Below are 6,263 nucleotides of genomic sequence, written 5' to 3' on the forward strand. Positions count from 1 at the left end.
CTACCTTGGAAAATATCAACAGCAGAAAAATTCTTATCAAATAGAAAAACAGATGTTTATTATGACACAGAGAAGTTAAACTTTAATCTGAAGATTCCAACAGACCAAAACCTCAGCTACTTTTATGGAATAAAAAAATATCCAATTAAAAGTTTTAACTTGTTTCACTTCTTTCCAATTTTTAAAATGTCAGGTTAGAATTACGTTCAGTGGTTCTTTATTTTCTTCCAAATTATAACTATTATTATGCAAAAACTGCAGTTGTAACACTGAAATGTAGCAGAAAAGATCAGCTATGAAAATGTTAGCAGGATCTCAAAAGTAATGTGTGTTACAGAATGAACAAACCTTCAAAGATAAATGATCAGTAGTTCAATCAGCTACAATCTGTTGAAGTACTCTCACTATCATTAGCTTCTTAGCTTCTGAATCACAGATGGATTCTGTGTTTCAGACAGATTTAATGACAACAAGCTGAATTCAAATCTCTGAAAGCTCTTATATATATATATGAAGCGTTGTGATGCAGATCAGGATCTCAGCAGCAGCAGGATGACAGATGCTTCTGGTAGCTGGACTCCACGTCTGGTCAGTTCAGAGCAGACAGCAAACAGACACTCCAATCCTCCTTACAGATGTGTTTTATTTCAACACTTGTATGAACAAACCTGCAGTGAGTCAGCAGCACAGGAACAGATGCAGTGCTTTTATTTCACTTTAATAAATGTGTTTATTTGTGTCTATAACAAGAATGAACTGTTAAATTTCTGTAAGCACTGTTTTCAGATAGGAATTTATAGATTCAAAGATGAAGAATCTTTTGATTGATCTACCTAAAATTAGCCAATTACTTGTCAGTTAGTGTCAAAATAGTTACTGTTTGATTTTATCTAGAAATCTGTCAAGATCAAGATTTCTCTTTAAGAATCAAGTTTGTATAATAATATTTTAAACTTTAGCCAAATTTGAATGAAAATGTGCCAATTTTTTTTCCAATTTCAAAGTTTATCAGAGTATGTATGAGAGAGGTAGACAGGACAGAGAGAGCAGTGAGAGTAGAGTCTCAGATTCCAAAAACAGCAAGACAAGGTTCCAATCAACCTCAGGTTCTGAAAATCAGGTTCTGGAAATCAGGTTCTGAAAATCAGGTTCTCAAAATCGGTTCTTAGGTTCTGAAAATCGGTTCTTAAGTTCTCAAAGTTCTCAAGTTCTCAAAGGTCTCAAAACAGATAGAGGGGGGATAGATGGATACGAGACAGAATTCCAATAAATTAGGTAGAGTTTGGAGATGGGACAGGAGAGATAGAGCAGCCAATAATGATAGAGGAGAAGGAGGAGAGGTGGTGGACAGCAGGACACCTGGAAGACACAAAGAGATAACAGTTAGACACAGTTTGATGAAGCAAAGATCAAAACACATTAAACTGTGCTGCAATTCATGTCTTCAAATGACCAGGAGCCTCATGTATTAAGGGAGCGTACGCACAAAAAAGTGTCTTTTTCAGGTCAACGATCAGATGCATCAAGAGCAAAATAACTATGAAAATGTGCGGTGTCTCATGCCAACTTCAGGGCTGCCGTAAGCACTTTTCTACAGCTGTTGATTCTTTGGCAACACTTAGAGGTGATGTTGGGAAAGTGTTATAATAAATAAATGTGAACACAATTTGTCCTCAGACTGAGTGATGTGCACATTTGAGACACATGAACAGAATTACATGAACCCATGTGTCTGCAATTACATGAGTGGATTTAAAAGCATGCGCAAAGTGTTGCAGTGCATACCATTAAAAACAATGGCTGCTTTAGCGGTGTTGGAAGACATTGTAAATGGTACAATTGGAAGAAAGCGTGTTTTCAGGGACTGAGAGGATTTGCTGGCACATGATGACAACTGGCTCATCAGCCGTTTTGAGGGCAATCCTCCTGGAACTGTGCGCAGAGCTGCGGCCGGTGTTGGAGCGCAACACAGCGAGGAGCCATGCGCTGCTTGTAATTGTCCTAATATTATTCCCCGTGACGTGCATTGAGCATGTGTGCCCCCAATTTCTATCCCGTCTTCACAGTATCATAGTTGGTGGTTAAAGTTAGTAACTTGCTGTTTTTTTGCTGGTTAAACAACAGCTTAAGATCTTTCTAACAAGCCCCTGATCGTCTCTGTGTGCAAATGTTAGTAACCCTGTGCGTAAAGTGGGAAATGTCTTAATCAGCCTCACCTTTTCCCCGGCGCACTTCTGCTCTGGTTACTGTATGAATATGTTTATTGTTAGTTACACTATTTGTGTACCTATAGGTATTTACCTTGGGGGTAATCACTCCCACACCCACCACCCCTGACAGAGCAGCGTCACCCATAGTTTTGCTCTCTGTTCAAACAGCCCCCCCCTCCCCCGCCTGTTTTGGCCACATTTCGGCGGTGGGCAGCCAGTCTCCGCTTCACATCCACCTTAATATCGGACCACTTCTTTTTCACCTCTGCTTGTGTGCACTTCTCAGACCCCACAGCATTAAAGGCCTCGCTCACGCTCTCCCACCCACTCCTCTTACGTTTACTGCTTATATCGTAGGACAGCCTTCCAAAGAGCACATTTCTGCGCCTCCACTTCAGAAAGTAGCACCTTTCCGTGAAGTTATTCTTTTTCCCCCATCTTACTCATTCTTTTCTCTTTATTTTCTGATTGTGCAGAGACGGGAATCGCAGGTGCAGGGCTCAATTAAATATTATTTGCATATTGAAATAGGGGCGTGGACAGGGAGGAGTCGGGTACTCCGACATGTGCGCTCAATTCCACTTTGTTTGGGATGTACAAACGAAATGTGCTTAGATTGATGCGTGCACACACATCCTGATATTTTTGTATGTTGGAGGGCATTTTGGTTTGAGCGTACGCCATCTTTCAGTAGGAAATCCACAATCCACACAAGTCTTTGTACATGAGGCCCCTGGACTTTTTTCTTTTTTACTTTTTAGTCCAAAACATTGATAGAAGTTTTGAGATGTGTGAAAACAGCTGACACCATGAAATGTGGACTTCATTAAAAGAATGTCAGACCCAATCTGACTTGTTCAACATGAAGCAGAAAGGTACAGAACTGTGATCACTGCACAACATGTTCTGCACACATTACAGTGTAACTGGACCCTGACAGACCACCACAGAGAGCAGCTGCAGTCTTTGCATCAGAACAATCCAGATGCTCTCCACAGTAAACACCAGATTGGCTCAGAGGAATGTTTAATGAGGACTTTGGACCTTAAAAATGTTTTTGGTCGATCACAGAGCTTAATGGGATTGACAGTATCATCACATCAAAATGACTCCACAGAACATATCAGAGCTCCAGTCCTGGGTTGTTATTCTGCTGAGTCATGTTTTCAGTCCCTAAAGATAGTTTGAGAGGGGCGGGTCAAACAGCTGCTTATTGATGTGATGAAGAACTCATTGAATAGATTAATAAACCAGGATGAAGCTTCAGCAGATTGATCACAGCTTGTTGTCAGAAAAACCTTTAGAGTCTGCCTTTAGTGATGTTCCATTAAAACTGTTAGACTCTGCTGCTGGGACCTGTTCTGATCCACTTTACAGGCAGAACAGCTCAGTTCACATGGCTCTAACATGACTCCAGTCAGTGTTTACAGCTCTGTTTTTAGGGCGGCTGCTCTTCCTCCTAAGCTACAGCCGCCCACCAATCGGAAGGTCGGTAGTTCGACTCTGGCTTCCCCAGGATACATGTCGAAGCGTCCTTGGGCAAGACACTGAACCCCACGTTGCTCCCCCAGTGTATCATTGGGGGTATGGATGTGTGTGAATGATTAGAAAAAGCATGTAGTTATGTATCTTAAGACGTGCTGTATGAATGTGTGTGAGTGGGGTGAATGTGGCATGTAGTGAAGCGCTTTGAGTGGTCAGTTAGACTAGAAAAGCGCTATACAAGTACAAGTCCATTTACCATTTTTACTACATTTATATTCAACTCAGCAGTTGTGATAAACCACAAAGACACTGATTAAAATGTGAAACACTCCTACACTCAGTGATGTGATGAACTGAACCTCACTGACTAGAAATCTACTCACCAGCAAAGCAGGAGTTCTGGTCCTGTTCTCTCTGGGTCTGAGAGGAGAAACAGTTTATTAGTAGCTGATCAGAAGACTCTGAACACACACATCATCTGATCTCACAGCTGATTGGTTCTGCTCCTGTCTGTACAGGATGAGCTTTGGTCCAGACTTTTGTGGACTTTAAGTAGTTAAATGTTGTCGGTTGATGATCACTTCAGAGAGGCTGAATGTGTTCATGATCAGAAACATGGAAACTTTCCCAGTTCTGCTCACAGAGACCATCCAAAGCTTTGGGGATCAGAGATCAGGTGGAAATCAGAGCAGTAACACATCAGCTGTGAAATCTGTTCTCTGACTAATGATCAATGTTTCACTTCATTCATGCAGTTTGAGAAGGACAGGTCTGCCAGATGTTACACAGCTGCACACAGACAGGAAGCAGAGCAGGTATCAGGAACACATCCATCAAAGAACTAACTGTTTGTCCTCACCAGTCAGGAGCAGGAGCAGGGGTCAGAGTTCAGGTAGTCTAAAGAAAGGAGGAAAAAAGAGTTGTCAGTTAAATTCTTCCAGCTGAGGACACAGCAGGTTCACCAACAGGGAGACAATAAAACACCATGTAATGACACTGCAGCTTAAATTGTGTGTCACTGGGACATGGAGCTGCTGTTGTTGTGGGCTTTTCTAACTCAGCTGTTCCATCAGCATCCAGATCATGTAAAGAGCACAGCTGTGCTGTCATTTCAGCTTTATTTCCAGAGAAAATGACTGATGAGACAAAGTTAGAAGTAGCACAAAGTCTCATCTTCTGTCAGCTGCCTTTCAGTGAACATCATGTGCTGAGCTGCTGTGATTGGCTGCTTTATCTGTCAATCACTGACACCGCCCACAGCAACAGCACAGTAAAATGTACAAATGAAGATATAACATTACAGCTAAAATGGAGATATGCAGAAATAAATACTTTCTGCTGACATGGGAGACTCACTTTAACTGGAAACACAATATTATCTAAATAGCTTCCGAAGGACGCCAACTTTCACCAAACTGTTCTTGGTGAGTAGAAAAACGTATTTCATGCCAGAAATAAGGTCTAGGTTTAAAAATACTTAAGTTCCCCTTTAACTCAGTCAGCTTATGTGATCTACAGTCTGTTTAACTTTACAATAACTCTGTACTTACCAGCCAAACCAGGGATCTGAATCAATTTTCTCTCTCAGTCTGAGAAAAGACACATAGTCAGTTAGTTATCCAAGTATAAAGACTGAATATACCTGAACCACAGAACACAGAGGGAGAGTACTGCTCATTATCAGCTGCCTGTCTCTCTGATCATGAATTTAAATAGATTTACTATAGCGTCTCAGTTACTGGGACATTAACATAAGCTGGTGCATGTTATTTAATAGGACCAGTTGTTTACTTCGTGAGCTTTACTGAGTCTGTGTTTATTATTTTATGTCACATGAACTTTCATTGCTGGGATAGGCTCCAGCCCACCCGCTACCCGATTAACGGATTGACGGTATAGAAAATGGATGGATGGATGAACTTTCATGACAGAGTCTCCATGAAAATACCTTCGGCTGACAGGCTCAGCTTGAACTGACACACGATAAACGCTCAGAAACAGACATTAGCTCTAACATTATTCATTATTCCTTTAGTAAACCGAACATGGCCTAGAATTGTTGATTAAAACTAAGAAGAAACCATTAGTTTTAGATCATATTACTTGTTAATACCTCTCCATTGATCCGAGCCGCTTTACAAAGCGACCCTTTCACGTTAGCAACGATGCTAACAATAGCGAGTCAAAACGTTAGATGTTACAGTGGCTCACAGAACAAGATATTTAGCTGTTACTTGCTTTACGTTCATTCAGTTGCTGTCAAAAACCATTTATGTCATTGATTTAAACAGCAACAGTGTTTAAGAGTTCATAAATTTCTCATTTGGGACAGACAGAGTTCGACAGCGTCTTACCTGAACAGAGGAAGAAGAGTGAGCTAATGAGCTAATCCATCAATGACTCGTTTGATGTTCAGAGACGTTCAGGGGCACTCAGAAATTTCTTTGAAATGATTGGTATGCCAAATACAAAATTTGCTTTTAATGAAATCATGTTACAATTATTTATATTTTAATGTTCACCTTCAAAAATAATTTAGAAAAAATTATAGTCTGACAAGTCCTGAGT

General features: G+C 40.7%; 1 long non-coding RNA gene across 1 annotated transcript; it reads right to left on the bottom strand.

The window, feature by feature from the left end:
* Positions 1-553: 553 nt before the first annotated feature.
* LOC140288001 (uncharacterized) lies at positions 554-5,288 on the bottom strand. Its single transcript, XR_011911930.1, has 4 exons — positions 5,246-5,288; positions 4,555-4,592; positions 4,079-4,115; positions 554-1,359 (listed from the first exon to the last, which is right to left on the bottom strand). It is a non-coding gene; the product is annotated as an uncharacterized lncRNA (long non-coding RNA).
* Between the last annotated feature and the right edge of the window lie 975 nt (positions 5,289-6,263).

Source organism: Leuresthes tenuis, unplaced genomic scaffold, assembly GCF_036924035.1.
Source record: "Leuresthes tenuis unplaced genomic scaffold, fLeuTen1.0.hap1 SCAF_200, whole genome shotgun sequence".
NCBI classification, from domain to species: domain Eukaryota; kingdom Metazoa; phylum Chordata; class Actinopteri; order Atheriniformes; family Atherinopsidae; genus Leuresthes; species Leuresthes tenuis.